The following is an 18,494-nucleotide window of genomic DNA, read 5'->3' on the forward strand; positions in this document are numbered from 1 at the left end:
GTGTTTGATCATATCCTATTTGTATGTGTTTGTGGTCTTGATGGTGTGACTTGAATGATGTAGAATAAAAATGGTTGTATGTACCACAAAGTTAATATATTGATAACCAATTAATAATAACAAATTGAGTTATATTCAGCCCAATTTTCTCGGCCCAACAGAAGCCCATCAGTTGCTATTGGCCCAAGTAGTTTATCAACTACTGTAGAGATGCAGGTTTTTTTCTAATACCCGGGTTCGGGTCGGTTTCGGGTATGATCGGGTATTGAAAAATCGGGTATTGAGAGAAATCGGGTAGGGTATTGCGGAGAAAAACTCAACCCTATGCACCCGGGTAGGGTATGATCAGGTTCGGGTATTAGAACCGGGTATGTGTCCGGGTATGACCGGGTATTAATACCCGGTTTTGAATTTGTAATTTTTTTATTCATTTTAAATAGTTTAAAATTTAAATTTGCTTTGTAATTTATAAAAACAATTAAACTATATTACAGAAACCATAAATTCACTCAAGTACAAGTTATTTACTTAATAATATGCATTTTAAAAATACTTAAATATAAAGTTGTGAAGTAAACATAAAAATATAATATAAAAACTCATGTATTATCTCGGGTACTAGAAAATTGGTATCGGGTATCGGGTATAACCGGGTATGGGTATAGGGTATGACCGGTTTCGGGTATTTACGGGTATAAATCGGTACGGTTCCGGGTACGGGTATTGAGTTCAAAAAGCATACCCTATCCATACCCTACGGGTAGGTTCGTTTCTGGTTTCGGGTATTGAATACCAGGGTATAAAAAAACTGGTTCCGGGTATCTTTTCCGGGTCCGATTCTGGGTACAGGTTTTTTGTGCACCTCTATCAACTAGCATATGAGTAAAATTCAAGCCAATGCGTTTTCTTAATGTTTTTCCTTTATTAATTTGTGAGCATCTTTCTAAGTTTCCATGTGTTTGATCAACACACCTAAGTTTTCACTTAGAATTCAACATTTTCTTATGCTATTTGTTGTGGATTATTTTTTTATTTTTTTTGAAAGGTTGTTGTGGGTTAATTAAAAGTGTATCACGCCTGTGACATAGATAATGGGAGACAAAACATTGTTCTGGATAGACAAAAAAGATGTAGTGGTCAAGGATTGTTTAAAAATGAAATAATGTTTACTGATGGATTTGGAGATGGAAGCGTAATCCTCGCACAACTCAACAGATACTAGAGTTACAAAATTGTGAGGAATTGCTAGCTTGTGTTCGGGTTAACCCTAACCTGATTCTTGGGCATGGCGTGGTGCCTGATGGCTTATGCGCCACTTTTTTGGTTAAATCGCTTGAGAGTTGGATAATATAGATCATCAGGTAGTCAACTTCAAGTATTGGTTACATTAGGTATCGATAAAGTACATTGCTTCATTTGAAGGGTATTTTGGAACGAATCGCCACAAAATTGACGTTGTCCTATAGGGTACTTCATTCAACATAAAATAATTCGTAACATTGAACATGCATTAAAGTTATTAATCAAATATATACCAACCATCTATACTATATATAATACACCAAACAAGGGCAAATTAAGAAACCCATTTTTAAGTAATTTACAACACTTAAAGCATGGAGTACATGTGTTAGTAAGGGTAAACATGTCTTTTAAACACAATTCATTCAACTTACAAGTTTGGTCATTCATCTTTAACCATATTATGTTTTTAATTTAACTTGTAAACTAACTTCCCACCCATGATTTTTAAACAACTATAGCCTTTTCATACGTTAATATTTTTATAAACAAATTGCACCATAAAAACGAGCATTTTATTCTCTTTAATTTGGATATGATATTGTTGTAATTTTTTTTCATTTTAAATAAATTAACAAGTTACGTAGGGTGTTCAGTGTCAGTTTTGATGGTTTTTAAGTTAAACTTATGAGTCCAATCGTTAATACTGATTTTTTGTCGTCCAAAACCAAACTTAACCACTGGAAGTTGAAACCGAATCGTTACTAACGGCCTGGTTCCAGTTTGGTTTCACATTTTAAACTTTAATAATAAATTTAGTTTAAAATAATTAATAATTTAAATGTACCATCAATTTTAACTAACAACCAACATAAGAGCATTCACAGCCCATTCCCTACTATATATCCATATATATCATAATATTACACTAAAAATCTCTGTATTTTCCCTCTCCTGTTTAATTAAATAATAACTTTTATACCTTTATCATTATCTTTTCTCTCTCTTTCACTCACAACCATTTTTAAAAAATATTAAAATATTATACGGTATGAACAGTGAAACCCCAAATTTAACTTTCCCATATAACATTTTCTCTCTCCTCTACTAACAACCACTCATAACCATACCATATAATTTACAAAACCTTCTCACACAAATATAGGGAATGGGCTGAGAATGCTCTAATATGATACTTGAGATGATTATAAATAAAAAATGATAATTTTAGCTACATAAATGGTAAATATTAATGGAAGATCTAGATCGTGAAACAACAAATATTAAAAAAGGAATCATATTGCAATTAAGTGAATTTAAAGTTGTATAGCAAAGTTATTTGTAATAAAAAGATTATGTTCAAATAAAATTTTAACTATATATAATATATGTTACAAAACATATCTAATAATTAAGAATAAAAAAGATTAAATTGCATTCAATATTTACAGTCTTTTCTGGTTTCATATGGTCGGTTGCCGAATAAACTGCGAACCAACCGTTCACTATGTTTTGAAAATTTTGAAACCGACCAACAAACCGAAAGTAAAAAAAGAAAAAAAATAAAGAAGTCAAACCAATGACTAATTTAAACGATTTCAAGGTTTTAACCGAACCATAAACACTTATATTAGTACGTGATTAACAGGTTCAAACACCCGCTGCATCGCGCGGGCACCCGTCTAGTTTATATTTATACACACGACTATAAGTATATAATTAGTTTTAGATTTTAAGTTTAGACCAACTTTACTTTAAGCAAGCATGCTTGATATTCCATAACACCTACAAATGGAGGACTTCTATAGATATAACACTTTGAATTAGTTGATTCCTTAGCTTGATGGTAATACCTAGCTACTAATTTGGGTCCCTCTTATTGTATTGAGCACCACCCACAGAGCTAGACTTTCTATTCTTTTCGGTCAAGAGCACCACACACAAACTTTCTATTATTTTATATCCTTTTTTTTTTCAAGAATTTTATTTTTGGCAATATGACAACTTAACCCCCATTAGGTGATCTTATCACCCACTTAATCCAGGACTTGGTCTTATATATATCATTTAGGTGTTAGGATTCGGCACCACACACACGAACCAATCGAACACAAACGAAAAGCAATAAACGAACACATTTATTGAGTTACAACGATTACACATGCACGATGTGGAGTAAATAGAGACTACACTATGAACCCAACATTAACAACTTATTTTAATGTCACTTCACTTTCAAATGCTACAATATTACCATATGACCTTGTTGAATTTTACACCAACTTTTCAAATTGTGCATGTCTTCTAGCATTACCCATCACATGACAGTCATCACTGAAAGATAATAATAATTAACCACATAAATTGACTACTGTGATATTATGGTACTTGATATTCTTAACAACAATTTGTATTAACCCAAATCATAATACTTTTGGTAATACCGTTCTATTTAATAATGATAATCCCAAGAATTTTTATTTTTTCTAAAAATGCTGCTATCTCAACTTGTTTTGTTTATATCAATAGGATCAACTTTTGCCGTTCATTTAAAAGAAATCGATTTTTAGGTTTCTTTAATTTTATTTATCACGTGTAAACATGGATATAACAAGATGCTAGCCGCACCACCAAATTACCTCACCCATGATAAAAACAATAAAAAACACCCGATTAAGTACAAATCCCCCCCCCCACACACACACCTTTTCCCACAAACCCAATATTTAAAATTAAACGATTTCCACTTCTCCAAATTTAAAGTTGATATCTTTGACCTTTTATTTGCTTGAGCACGCTTCTAACTGAACCAGCTTCCCGTTAAACACCATATTTTGTTTCTTGCCTTCCAATTTTTAGGTTTATTATTCAAAAAAAAAAAAACTTATATTTATTGAATTTTGTTTCCATGTTTATCTTCACTAGTAACTATAAGTATATGTATATGTTGTTGTTGACAAGGTCTTAGCTAGTGATTCATCAAGCCAGCTATGTACAACTCATTACTCATGACATATATATATGTTATTGACGAAGCCTTAGCATTTGAGTATACGTTATACCAAAAAGTTGTACTTATGAGTCTCTTTCACTTGACCCACGCCTCGTTTGTTCATTCTCGCTTTCAGATACGTTTCAAGTGGATTGGTTGGTTCTTTCTGTAGTTGATACATATATCCTCATAGAGCTTTTTGGCATAAAACAGGTGTTTTGAGTGGACCTTTAGGGTCCCCCTCATGTGATGAACCACAAAGACCTAAATTTAAGTAGAATGATTGAACAAAGAAAGTAATAAAGCTAAATACACAAGGAAAAAGGAATTAAATTAAAGACATTTTTTTTAGATTTTCATTAAGATGAATGCAATTAAAATGAACGCGTTAGAAATTACCCACAATTGATTGTGCTGACTACCAGTAAGTTCGACGAAGAGGGCTTTGTTTAATGCAACATGCCCAAATGCTCGGTTTGTTATGGGTTGGAATAACTTGGTTTCTAATAAATATATAGACTCTCTGCAGTGGCGGAGCCACATACAACTCATCGGGTTCGGCCGAACCCGGTCCATTTCTGGTTTTACATATAACTTATAGGTACGATTTAACGAGCGAACTCAATTTTTTTCAGCGAGCGAACCCAGTGTCACAAAATCTCCGCAAACATTTCACCGTTTTCCGGAGAAAAAACAAAAACTTGAATTTTTGAGAGAGACAACGATGCCTTTTTCTTCAGCTAGCATTTTGTCGTTTTTGTGATATTTTGAGTATATGCCGTTTAATTTTAGAGCATCCATTAAATTTTTTTATTTAATATGACTGTGTATTTTATTTTAATGGTGACGATGCACTTTTCTTATGGTTGTGATATTGCGTTTTATTTATTTGGCCGAATGACCGACCCGACCAATCCGGGCCAGAAAACTTTGACGTTGGAAAAAAGTCAAAGATCGAAAATTCCGAACCCATAGAAAAAAATTTCTGCCTCCGCCACTGCTCAAATGACTGTGTACTATGCAACGAGTCTCAAGAATTAGAAACAACGGACCATCTACTCACGTCTTGCCAAGTTGCCAATTGGGTATGGACCTTCATTCTTTCTTGGTGTAAAATGCCTCCTATATATGTGTTCTCGGTTATGAACCTTCTCTTAATGCACCGAACTGCTCTATTAGAAAATTAAGAAGAAAAAAACTCTATACGATATCATCATGACTACTTGTTGTATTTGAAAGGCAAAAACACAACTATATTTGAAAAGAAAGTCATCACGGTAATTATGGAGGATATAAAGTCACTGGGGATTTTATGAATAAAATGTAGATTCCCGTTTAAATCTATACTTTTGAAAGATTGATTTTTTTTGAACGGTTAACGAAAAGCATTTTATTAAAAAAACAAACAACACAACCAATACAACCAAACAAACTCTAGTAAGAAACTAGACTACAAACACAAATACGAACACTTTTGAAAGATTGATGTAATTATTATTTTTTTAATCTTTTATTAATGAAAGTTACCGTTAAAAAAGTTATTTTGTTGTTTTTTGGTATAGAAAACGAACGATGAGTTGGAAACATGACCATTCTCCTGGAATAAATATCTGGTCATTTATGAAAATTTTTATTGGTTTGATTCAAAATACACTGAAATAATATTGATACTTAATTATTTTTTTTAGCGATATTTAATTGTGGGCATGGTATACGTAAGTGTAAGGTCCACACTCATAATTGGCTTTGACATTATTTGTTGTTAGATTACAGATAAATCCCTCTTCGAATGACTAGGGAACACTTTAATAATATTAAGCAAAAAGTTTCTTAATTATTTCAACAGCTAGATCACTGAAGGGCTACTGATTCACCTGATTGTCGAAGCACGAAATGAATCTTACCTGATCCATGACGATGTTTCCACGGATTTTCGAGATGAACGAACCACGTCTTGATCTTCTTCTCCAAGGCTGCGCCTGTGACCTGCAATGGTGAGACCTGCGATGGCTTCTTTGGGGGTGTGGAGGTGACTGCTAAGATATCCTGAGGATTTCTTGTTCACAGACACAAAAAGTGATGGTGGCTCTTATTGAGCATGACCTTCTAACAAGGAGGTGGAGACCTCTTTATATAGAGAGTCTCATGGCCACCATCATGGTACCCTAATGGGCCTAGCCCAATTAGGGTTACATCCACAAAACCCCCTCAGCCCAATAACATTGTATTAGTCCATATAATAAAATAAGCCAAACATAATAGATTTAGTGTCGTAGAACCGGGTTTTAGTACTATACCCTTACAAGCCCCCCCAAGTCCAGTGTTGCTCCTGGGCGCGCAAGCGTCTAGGTGGAGCGCTGGACTTTATAAGGTGTGAGGCGGTTTTTTCCTTTTTCTTTGGCCTTGTCTTTATTGTCTGAGTTTTGGGAGGTTTTCCCCATGATGGTGACAAGCTGTAAAAATAATGAAGCCTGCGCGTGAGGCGGCTTACGAGCTATAATAACAGAGCCTGCGCGAGTTGCGGCTTACGAGCTGTAATAATAATGAAGCTTGCGCGCGAGGCGACTTGCGAGCTATGAGAATAATAATGCCTGCGCGCGAGAGGCGTCTTACGAGCTAAGAATAATAAAGCCTGCGCGCGAGAGGCGACTTACGAGCTAAGAATAATAAAGCTTGCGCGCGAGAGGCGTCTTATGAGCTTTGAGAATAATAATTGAGCTGGCGCGTGAGGCGGCTTACGAGCTGTGAGAGTAATAAAGCTTGCGCGCGAGAGGCGTCTTATGAGCTTTGAGAATAATAATTGAGCTGGCGCGTGAGGCGGCTTACGAGCTGTGAGAGTAATAAAGCTTGCGCGCGAGAGGCGTCTTATGAGCTTTGAGAATATTAAAGCCTGCGCGTGAGGCGTCTTACGAGCTAATAATAAAGCCTGCGCGCGAGAGGCAACTTACGAGCTAAGAATAATAAAGCCTGCGCGCGAGGGGCGTCTTACGAGCTAATAATAAAGCTTGCGCGCGAGACGACTTGCGAGCTAAGAATAATAAAGCCTGCGCGCGAGAGGCGTCTTACGAGCTGAGAATGATATAGCCTGCGCGTGAGGCGACTTACAAGCTGAGAATAATAAAGCCTGCGCGCGAGGGGCGTCTTACGAGCTGTAGCATAATAAACCCTGCGCGTGAGGCGTCTTACGAGCTAAGAATAATAATTAAGCTGGCGCGCGGGGCGACTTACAAGCTGAGAATAATAAAGCCTGCGCGCGAGGGGCGTCTTACGAGCTGTAGCATAATAAAGCCTGCGCGTGAGGCGTCTTACGGGCTAAGAATAATAAAGCCTGCGCGCGAGGCGACTTATGGGCTATGAGAATAGTGAAGCCTGCGCGCGAGGGGCGACTTACGAGCTTATAAGAACAACAAAGCTGGCGCGCGAGAGGCGACTTACGAGCTATAAGAAGAGTAAAGCCGGCGCGCGAGAGGCTTCTTACGGGCTGTAAGAATAATGAAGCTTGCGCGTGAAGCGGCCTACGAGCTATAATAATAATAACAGCTTGCGCGCGAAGCGTCTTATGAGCTGTATGAGAATAACAAAACTGGCGCGCGAGAGGCGACTTACGAGCTATAAGAAGAGTAAAGCCGGCGCGCGAGAGGCGTCTTACGGGCTGTAAGAATAATGAAGCTTGCGCGTGAGGCGGCTTACGAGCTACTTTATGTCTCGCGCCACGCGCAGATGTTGCATGCGTGTGCGCGAAGACTTTGGTTTTGTGTTATGCGCCACGCGCAGATGTTGCATGCGCGTGCGCGTAAACTGTGATATGTGTGAGCATGTGATGTGTAAGCATGTGTGATATGCGTGAGCATATGTGATGCGTGAGCATGTGGTATGAGGACTCCCATCCTTTAAGTTTGGCGCGTAGCCATATGGGATATTATGAGGATTCCCATCCTTTAAGTTTGGCGCGTAGCCATGTGGGATATTACGAGGATTCCCATCCTTTAAGTTTGGCGCGTAGCCGTATGGGATATTATGAGGATTCCCAACCTTGAAGTTTGGCGCGTAGCCATATGGGATATTATGAGGATACCCAACCTTTAAGTGTGGCGCGAAGCCATGTGGGATATTACGAGGATTCCCATCCTTTAAGTTTGGCGCGTAGCCGTATGGGATATTATGAGGATTCCCAACCTTGAAGTTTGGCGCGTAGCCATATGGGATATTATGAGGATTCCCAACCTTGAAGTTTGGCGCGTAGCCATGTGGGATGTTATGAGGATTCCCAACCTTTAAGTGTGGCGCGAAGCCATATGGGATATTATGAGGATTCCCAACCTTTAAGTGTGGCGCGTAGCCATGTGGGATATTATGAGGATTCCCAACCTTTAAGTGTGGCGCGAAGCCATGTGGGATATTATGAGGATTCCCAACCTTGAAGTTTGGCGTGTAGCCATACGGGACATTATGAGGATTCCCAACCTTGAAGTTTGGCGCGTAGCCATATGGGATATTATGAGGATTCCCAACCTTGAAGTTTGGCGCGAGGCCTGATACGCACATGCACGGCGATGGAGTGGTGACTCGTGTGTGCGCGTGCATGGCGGAGGTCTCTTGCGCAAAGCCCAGATGGTGGTTTCCGCGGCGGCACATGCACGGCTGTGGAGTGAGAATCCGCGGGCGCGCGTACATGGCGGCGGAAGTCTGGTACTTTCTGGATCTGCAATTTTAGAGTCAGATCTGCAACTTTAGACCTAAAATCCAGGTCTGTAATCTAGACCTAGATCTGTAAATCAGATCTGGACAGATCTGAAGCCCGGAGCAGATTTAAAACCATCACAGATCCGGAGACCTGATCATTTGAATCAGGCCGTTTCTTCTTGCCCAGATCTGGAAGCCTCTTTTTAGATCTATGGATCTTTTTGAGCTTTAATAGAACAAGCTTTGAAACCTTTTTCTTTAAACTTCCAGATCTGGGTTTTTCCTGGGAGAGATCCGACAGTCGAGATGAAGATCGAAGGGCAGTTCGTTGCCGTCCCACGGATGGCGCCAATGTCGAAGCACGAAATGAATCTTACCTGATCCATGACGATGTTTCCACGGATTTTCGAGATGAACGAACCACGTCTTGATCTTCTTCTCCAAGGCTGCGCCTGTGACCTGCAATGGTGAGACCTGCGATGGCTTCTTTGGGGGTGTGGAGGTGACTGCTAAGATATCCTGAGGATTTCTTGTTCACAGACACAAAAAGTGGTGGTGGCTCTTATTGAGCATGACCTTCTAACAAGGAGGTGGAGACCTCCTTATATAGAGAGTCTCATGGCCACCATCATGGTACCCTAATGGGCCTAGCCCAATTAGGGTTACCTCCACAAAACCCCCTCAGCCCAATAACATTGTATTAGTCCATATAATAAAATAAGCCAAACATAATAGATTTAGGGTCGTAGAACCGGGTTTTAGTACCATACCCCTACACTGATCATCTCCATTATTTTTGTTAGGTTACTTCACTTTTCAGTGATTTTAATCATTCAAGTTTTATATTTCTTACATTATAACTATAAACTTTTTCTAAAATTTGCAGGTTGCTTAAAAGACAGATCGATGCCAATAAACAGTAACTTTCCATAGCAGTAATATGTTAAGTTCAGTATTAGATTAATATATATGTTCAGCTCGGTATAAAATTTTAATATCATATGTCTAGCTAATTAAGTTATATATATCAATATTATGAGAATTTTTTTGGTACCACTATGTAATCATATATCAAGTGTTCAACTAACTATTGTTATTTTATTATTCAAGTACTATTATGTTATTCATATGTCCATCTATTGAGCATGCATTATGCTCAAGCGGACTTAATTTAGTTTTCATGCACGTCAGGTTTCGTGGGAAAATATAGAACACTAGGAGTTCAAGACTTTGTTTTGGATTAATGCAATGAATATTATTTAGGTTCTTTGAATTATTTAGGAATTAGGATATTAGGATTTTAAACTATGAATCATTATCTTTGCATATTACAAATTGCGTTTTGATTTGATATATGTAATAATAACATGTCAAATGCCCCTTTGTAGTTGCTCTCCATCCAACTAACATTGGATCTAAAACTTTTTACCCATAATTTTCCAATATATTTCAAATAACAAGTCAAATATATAAAAACACTTAAATTTTAAGTATGTTCAAAATTACTCTCATTCTTTCTTCAAGCATGTCGAGTCGAATTGTATGTGCTCTGATGATGTTAAGTATGTTTAACTTCAATATTACACTTTATCATTATCATGTAACGGCTTACTTTTGATTAGATCGATCTGAATGTACTAGGTACGAGGTCAAAACAGAGCTATATACTATGAAGAACGGGGCAAAATGCAAAACAAATGGACCCCAAAAACATCCTCAGGCACTGGTCAACATCTAGCCACTCTACACCTGGTTTTTGAGCGTCAACGATTTTTTTTCCGGAGAAGGACATCAACATATAGTTTATGGCTACTATTTTTTTCATTTCAAACATTAGGGTTTTACGAGTCTTGTCAATTTCATTTAAATCATTAACTTCGTCTATTTTTTAACGTTAACTCAGTGGCAAAACTGTCCTTTGGATGTAAGTGATAAAGGGCGATTTTAGCAGTTTACTCTATTAGGCCAAACGTAATGGGCGACGATATGGGGCGAATTGGGGTGATTTGGAGGAGGAACACCGCCCCCCAGGCGATTTTCAGGTGATAAGGGGCAGGGGCGAGTTGTTCTCGACGCCTGGAAGAAGGGAAAATAATAATATAATATTTAATATGTGAGTGTTATACATATATATATATATATATATATATTACTATTTGTAGCCCCTACACCATTACACCCTAAAAACAAATTCTCACCCATGCTGAATGGACGTCACATGACGAAAAACGACCCATTTTGTAGCCCCTCCACTACACATAACCTTAAATATAAAAAACTTGATCAACAAAAGTCATAGTAGATGGTAAATGACAGAGTCTAACACTCTAACCACACAGTGACCCACAGGCACACAAAAGCTTACTCCACAATATAGAAAAGCAAACTATTTTTTCGTCGTCCACACTCTCTTGGATAGTAGCAAACTAGCATCGACATATTAACGATTGTATACTTATTAAGTATAACCACTACTACACAGTTATACCTTTTTATTTTCTAAAATAGAAAAAGAAATGAATTAATAATTTCCGATAAATCAATAAGTTTGAACATTCTAAAATTATATGGTTACTGCTTTACACATTATTTGATTGTTCGTTTACGTGTATATATATAACCTACACATGTAAAGGTAAACAATACAACCGATAAACAATACAACTTTTTCAAATGAATAAATTAATTTGATCATGTATGTCAACCTTAATTTGTTAATTGTTTGTTATTGTTGCAAGAACTTTAGATCTATTGGACGTATTCATCCCCACTCCATGTGTCAGGTGACGCTTTTTTGGTTGCTTTGACGTTTCTCGAACCTTTAACGTTTATTAACACAACTCATTGTTTCCATAGAGCCTTAGCAATCTAAAAAGGGTAAAAATGAATGTGGACCATCGATTATTAGTGATCAAGGGCTAGGACCAACGGGTGGCACGTGGACTTCGCATGAGTACAAGTTATGACAAGGAGGGGCAAAAAGGTGATAATAACCATTGTTGACTTCACATGAGTGCAATTTAAATATGGTCTGTTAAGATGTGTGTGTATAACGATGCCTGATTTTTTTTAATGGTGCGTAAGCTTTTAAAACTGTGTTACCATTGCCCAGAATTTTAGATGATCAACGTATGTACCTCATCACTCGGACACGTGTCATATCTGATTTGTTTTTTTTTTGTTTTTTATTAATGTTTTTAAACATGATTAATTAGCTGTACTCTCTCTCTATGTATATACATATACACACAAAAGTGGTCGAAAGATTTGCCCTAAAGCAACGGGATTTTGATATGTCTCCTTTATTTCCACTATCAAATCAAATAACGTGGTTCATGTATGCATCACTATATTAATTAGTGGTGGTAAATTTATGTTACATTTTTGCTGTTAAATGCTTAAATAATATGTAAAGTAAAACATTAAAATATTTAGCTTAGCAAAAGATCAACTAAAAGGGATCAAATCATGGAGAGGAAATTTAACATAATTTTCATGATTCAAAGAGGAAATTTTCAATTAAGTTATATACTGTATCTAGCAAATATATTTGCTATATTTGTCACACATATGGCAGGAAGACTAATTTTAAACCTTAGGCAAAACTATATATAAATTAATTAGTTAGGGAGTATTTTGTAGCGTCTTAATGATTTCATTAAAATACTATCTTTGAATTAGTCAAGATTTAAGTGTTTGATTCACCATAAGAACATCTCTAAGTCAATCAACAAACTTCTTATCAATTGCTTCAAAATGATACCGAATGAAAATTTTACTCCTTTGCACCTTCACATAATCACATGAGTTCACACCTTTAGTCTGCCACTCACGCACCACCTCCTTTACCCACCACCACCTCCTTCACCACCAATCAATATCACATGAGCACTAACTCAGTACTGGCGGCTCAGAGTTTTTTAACAATTAAAGCCTCTTATTGGCTCAGCACTTGCTGGCGTAGAGGTTACCGAACAACCCCTTAGTTTTTTTTTTGTTTATACCAAATACAATTTGTTTCTTTTGAAAGGCTATGGCCAGAGGAACACACCTAGAATTACAACAAACTTACAAGGAAAAACAAACAAACACAAAAAACCGCACTATAGACATAGAATACTACTTCGATCTATGTTTAATCCAAGAACCGTAGTCCTCTATAATCATTTCCACCGTATTTTCACTTCATCTAACCCTCTATTGTTGAAGATATCCTCATTCCTATGTCTCCATCTTTTCTTTAACTACGGTTTGACCTACCCCAAAATCTAGCATTTGTTTAATCGTGTACACGTACATAGGGATTTTAAACTAAACTCTCCACCCAAAGCAGTTTAATTTCAATGGAACCCAATTATTCCACGGAAATAACCACGTTGGTTGTGGACCGCCCAAGAATGCAAGGATAGAGTGTACATATTACAATATGTCATGTATTGTATAAGATTATTGTCATGCATTTTGCGAAAATACATATCTTTCAATGATTGGACTACCATGTGTATGTTTTTATATTTGCATACGTAAATGAGATGGTGTCTCCCTCTTGGACACTCTTCACATGATTGTATCCTCATGTGTATAAAATATTTATTAATGGTCTTAATCATAATTATTAACTTGTAAGAAAAGGCTATATTCATGTTAATACAAAATCTCTTAAATAACAAATATAATATTATTATTTTCTGATGATTTTTAAATTTCCAATAGTTTTACTTATTTTTTTTTGCTACAATCATAGATTTTTATATTTCATAGAAACATCCAAACTATTTACAATGAAGTGGCAGGTAAGCAGGCAACAAGCTGCGCCGCAACCCCCTTTTGGATAGCAAACCCAATCCGACTAAAAACAAAGTTTTGATTCTTATGGGCTGATACGTTACTATACACAACTTTCTGAACCCTATTCAAAAGGTCCACGGCATCCGGAGCTAAGAAACCAAAAGTGTCAAAGGCGATGGGGATAAACACGTGTTGATTCTCCAAACAAGCTCTCTCGTGTTTAGCAACCTTGCCCGATGCCGCCTTCAATGCTGCATGGCCTGCTACAAATCCAGTGTCCCTAATCCTAACAAGAGGGGACACTCCTGTGAGGTCGACACAAGCGTGTTTTCCCCCTACCCACCCAAAAACAAGTATATCGGCCGGTCGTAATGTAGATCTTCCTTCTTGAGGATCCGTAAGAAAGTTTACGGGGGCTTCCTTTTTAGCCGAAATTCCGGCTCGTTTAAGAACATCGCATAGAACATCCCTCACCAAATCATGCCTATACTTAAACCCAGACAACTCTTTGCAGTGAACCGCATGCTCGCCAAAAGAATCCAAACAAACCTTACGGCAAACCGGGCACGGCTTATCTACCGGAAACAAAGGGATCATTAACCGATACTTCAGGATGGCCCGGTACTCCAAAGCCGACATATGTTGGCCCAATCCTTCAATAGGGAGAACACTTAAGAAATCTTGAGCCCGAGGAGCCCGAAGACACTCAAACACCGCTTTCTGAAGAGGGGATAAATCAAACTTCATTTCCAAACTCTTGATGATTCCACTATAAAGGGCACTCGCCAAAGCATGTTGGGCTTTAGGGGGGCGGTGTCTTTAATAGAGAAACCGCTAATGTCAAAATCGGGAAGTGAAATGTGCAACCGATCTATCGCACTCCCATAATCGGAGTCAAACCCATCAATACCACAACCTTGAAGAATGTGGTCTTGTAATTCCCAAGATTACGCCCTCGAGGCCACAAACGCATAAGTAGAAACGTCTGAAGCTGAACATAAACCCAAACCTTCAAAACGATTCGGAAGTGATGCCAACCTCCATTGAAAATCTCCAAAGAAGGGACCACCACAAACCACAATGTCCTCAATCGCCCCCACAGTTTATTAGCTTATACGGTACAATATGTTTTGGGATCAGAATTTGCGATCAAATTTAGCGACCATTTAATTAACGGTCACAAGTTACCAGTTTGCAACCCACAGTTTTGCCAACGATTTTTGTCGGCTTGTTTAGCGATTGTGTGTCTTGCGACTGATTTGAAACTACCATGTGTACCGACTTGTTCTATTTCACGATAAAAGGATATATTTCTTTTCACGTATTTAGGACCAATGTTTATAATTTGTTTAAAGCTAGTTACTTTTTAATACATTGCTAGCATTAGCGACTGAAGCCGGCATGGCCACTAGCTTTGCGCGCGTTTTGATTTGGTCACAAACCGTCGCAAAATTTTGTGATCTTTGTTTGGTCATAAATATCCAGTTTTCTATGTTTATACAGGATGAAATTAACTCTACATTCTTCCAAAAGATTAAAATTCAATATTGACATCATGTTCGATATGAGATATATTTATGTTTATGAATAATGATAGCAAAGCATGTAGATTAGCTAACACTTAAGCAGTAGTACCACAAGAAGTTCAGGCAATAGCGGTGACATGGACCTTTAGGGACGACAACTCACAATTCGTTTTTTTTAATATATAGATTAAATTTGGCTGCTATTGCCCGAACTTCTTGTAGTCATGTGCATTAAGTTTTCTTGAAAAGTAATTAAGAATAAACACCAACTAAAACAATTAAATCCAAAAGCAACTATAGTTGTTAAATTCAAGGGTATCATAATCAAATAAAAAATTCATCTAACATGATTTTCTTATATTGCATATGATTCTTTTGATTTTGTTGTTTCTGTAGTTCTTATTTGGTTTGCTTTTAAAATGCAATTTTTTTCCTTTTCTTTTCGTAGATATGTTTTTGGTGGTATTGATTATATTAATTGATTCCCATTTATTTCCTTCTTGTTTTCTTAGAGGATGTTTAAACTTTAATGTGTTTTGACTATTGACTATAGTCAAGAAAGACATCCAGTTAGTCATGTAATATTTAAACACATACATTTTAGTTAACACAATAAAGTTTTTGCAAGGATAATACTAAATAGAGTGCATACATAAGTTCTTTTTCCAAGCTAAAAAAATGTTATGATATACATTATGAAACTTCTAAAACTTTAGCACGAGGCTACGTGTAATGGTCTCATCAGGGTCGGCATGTGACCCAGTCGCATAGGCTATACAGGCATGGAACACCGCCTCCTGGAAGCGTGATTATCATGTAAAGCTAGCTAGAGGCGTAGGGGCGATAGTGAAGGTGTAATGGTCTCATCAGGGTCGGCATGTGACCCAGTCGCATAGGCTATACAGGCATGGAACACCGCCTCCTGGAAGCGTGATTATCATGTAAAGCTAGCTAGAGGCGTAGGGGCGATAGTGAAGGTGAATCGATCAACAATCTTAACCTGATTCCACGGCACGTCACCAATTCTTTTATTCTTTTTTTTAAAAGTGAAACCAATATAGAAACCATAATGTAAACCTTAATGAGTGTAAAAGTGAAACCGCTCCTGTTTGTATGACATTAACGTACCATCACCTTTTACTCACCCATGTATGAGCTATGACCATGAGACCATTACATGTAGCCTTATAGTTTGTTTAGCTAATTTATAATTACCTCAAAACCTATTTCTGTGTAATAATATAATAATAATATAAGATTTGACTTTTTTTTTTCACAAAATGGGAAAATGTATAGCACAAAAAAAATACAAAAAAAATAAAATAAAAAAATCTACAAATCCTCTCACGTACAAAAATTCAAAACTTTGGGCAATTGGGCTTGTATGGTGGTTTAATTTTACAGGGCTTAATTTATATATATAGTAACTTTGAATAGTTAGTGGCTAATTTGAATAAAGAGATCTTTCCACTAGTAAATATGCCAAATAAATGGCTCTTCAACTTCAGGCCTAAAGCTTGTACCAGCTCCAGCCTCCAATTGCCATGGTTCATGATAAAAGTGTAAACTATCGGTTCGATCAGTGTTATCGAGAGAAAGATCAGGAAGATCGAAAAATGTATCATCATCTTCTAACGATTTAGAATTTATTGATTCTTGGTTGTTTTCTGGTGAAAGAGTTGATGTTGAATTGATTGATTCTTGATTGTTATCCAATGATAGTGTCGTCGATGGCTGATCAAGAATGGCTTGACATGTGGTGGCAGCCTTGGTGGCGGCTTCTCGGATGTCCTTTGGTGAAGTGGTGGTTGGTTGTGGAAGTAGATGTGCTAATTTAGGAAAATTAAGGTAAGCTGAGTGACCTTTTATGGCTATAGCTGCCACATCATGAGCTCGAGCCGCCATCTCAGCGGTAGGGAATGTACCAAGCCATATTCTAGATTTTTTAAGTGGCTCACGGATTTCAGACACCCATTTGCCCCAACTCCTCATTCGTACACCGCGATATAGTGGGCATCCACTATCACTACCACTATCACGATCACCATTTTCTTTTTGTTTCTTTTGTTCGTTACCATTCTTTCCCTTTTGAATTCTTTTCCAACTCTTTTTAGGTTTGCTTTCATTTTCACCACTTGTCATGCTCGGTGTGGTTGATCTGGATGAGGCGGAGGTGGATGAGTTAACCGAGGAACAAATGGTAGTGGTGGCGGTGGAGGAAGAGGAGGAAGAAGATGGACAATGATTGACTTGGGATTCACTCTCCATGTTGATCACTTGCTCCACTTCTATGAGCAAAGAGGTATATTTATGGTATTTAGGCATTGATACCTACAAGAAAACAACATGACTCAATGATACATATAAATAGAAAAATATTAGGTTTTATTTGTTCTCTTATTATTTTCATCTTTATTATTTAATAATATTTTATATTAAAAGATGTTGTAGTCTTATTGGTTGAATAAATAAAAAGAAAAGACCAAAAAAAAGAAAGGGAATATGGGGGCCATGATATAGAAGGAAGGGACTGCCAAGCATTGCATCAAATTCGTTATTATGCATATGACATCTTTTTCTTTATACATATGCTTTAATATTATAAATATATTTCTTGTATTAAAGTTTTATAACCACTTTAGGCTCGATACTTTAATTTGTTTTTTATTTGCTGTTTAAAGTTATGTTTTATTTAAAGAATATAATCTATATTTCACAAATTGTATAATAATTATTTATTTTGTAGTGTAGATGATCACACATATTATATTTTGATAATTGGAGGATCTTATACAACTCCAATTATATGAGTGTTTTGCCTACAAATTACAAGTCAACCAAGGGAAATAAATGATCTTATGATTTTAAAGACCTGATATTTTTGGATTAGCAATAAATGATCCATATATATTAATGACCTCTCTTTGTATGTGATTTACTGTATGAAAAGAAAAGGGTATGAATATTATTTATGTGGTTATAAATACCACTTTGTAACTTTAAAAGGCTAATTCATTTCACCATTATATTTGTATAATTTATGTTATGACCTATAAAAAATAGTGGTCTCTTGTATGATAGAATGCATTAATAAGAATGAACTCTTCCACTCTTTCCTTCTCTCCATAATTCATGTTCTTATATTCATATACTTTACAAAAATAAATGATGTTGTTAGGTCATTGTTTTACAACAGTTATGAGTTAATAACAATTATTGTCTAACATAAATGCCTTAAAAAGAAAAACCAAATATCATGTAGT

The 18,494-nt window shown here is 36.7% G+C and overlaps 1 pseudogene; it reads right to left on the reverse strand.

Annotated features, from left to right (window-relative positions):
- Positions 1-16,547: 16,547 nt before the first annotated feature.
- LOC143546919 (ethylene-responsive transcription factor ERF035 pseudogene) lies at positions 16,548-17,756 on the reverse strand (annotated as a pseudogene).
- Positions 17,757-18,494: the final 738 nt, after the last annotated feature.

The sequence above is a fragment of the Bidens hawaiensis genome, unplaced genomic scaffold (assembly GCF_021521415.1).
Source record: "Bidens hawaiensis isolate Kalapana, Puna unplaced genomic scaffold, B.hawaiensis_p1.1 tig00014518_1, whole genome shotgun sequence".
Classification (NCBI taxonomy): Eukaryota; Viridiplantae; Streptophyta; class Magnoliopsida; order Asterales; family Asteraceae; genus Bidens; species Bidens hawaiensis.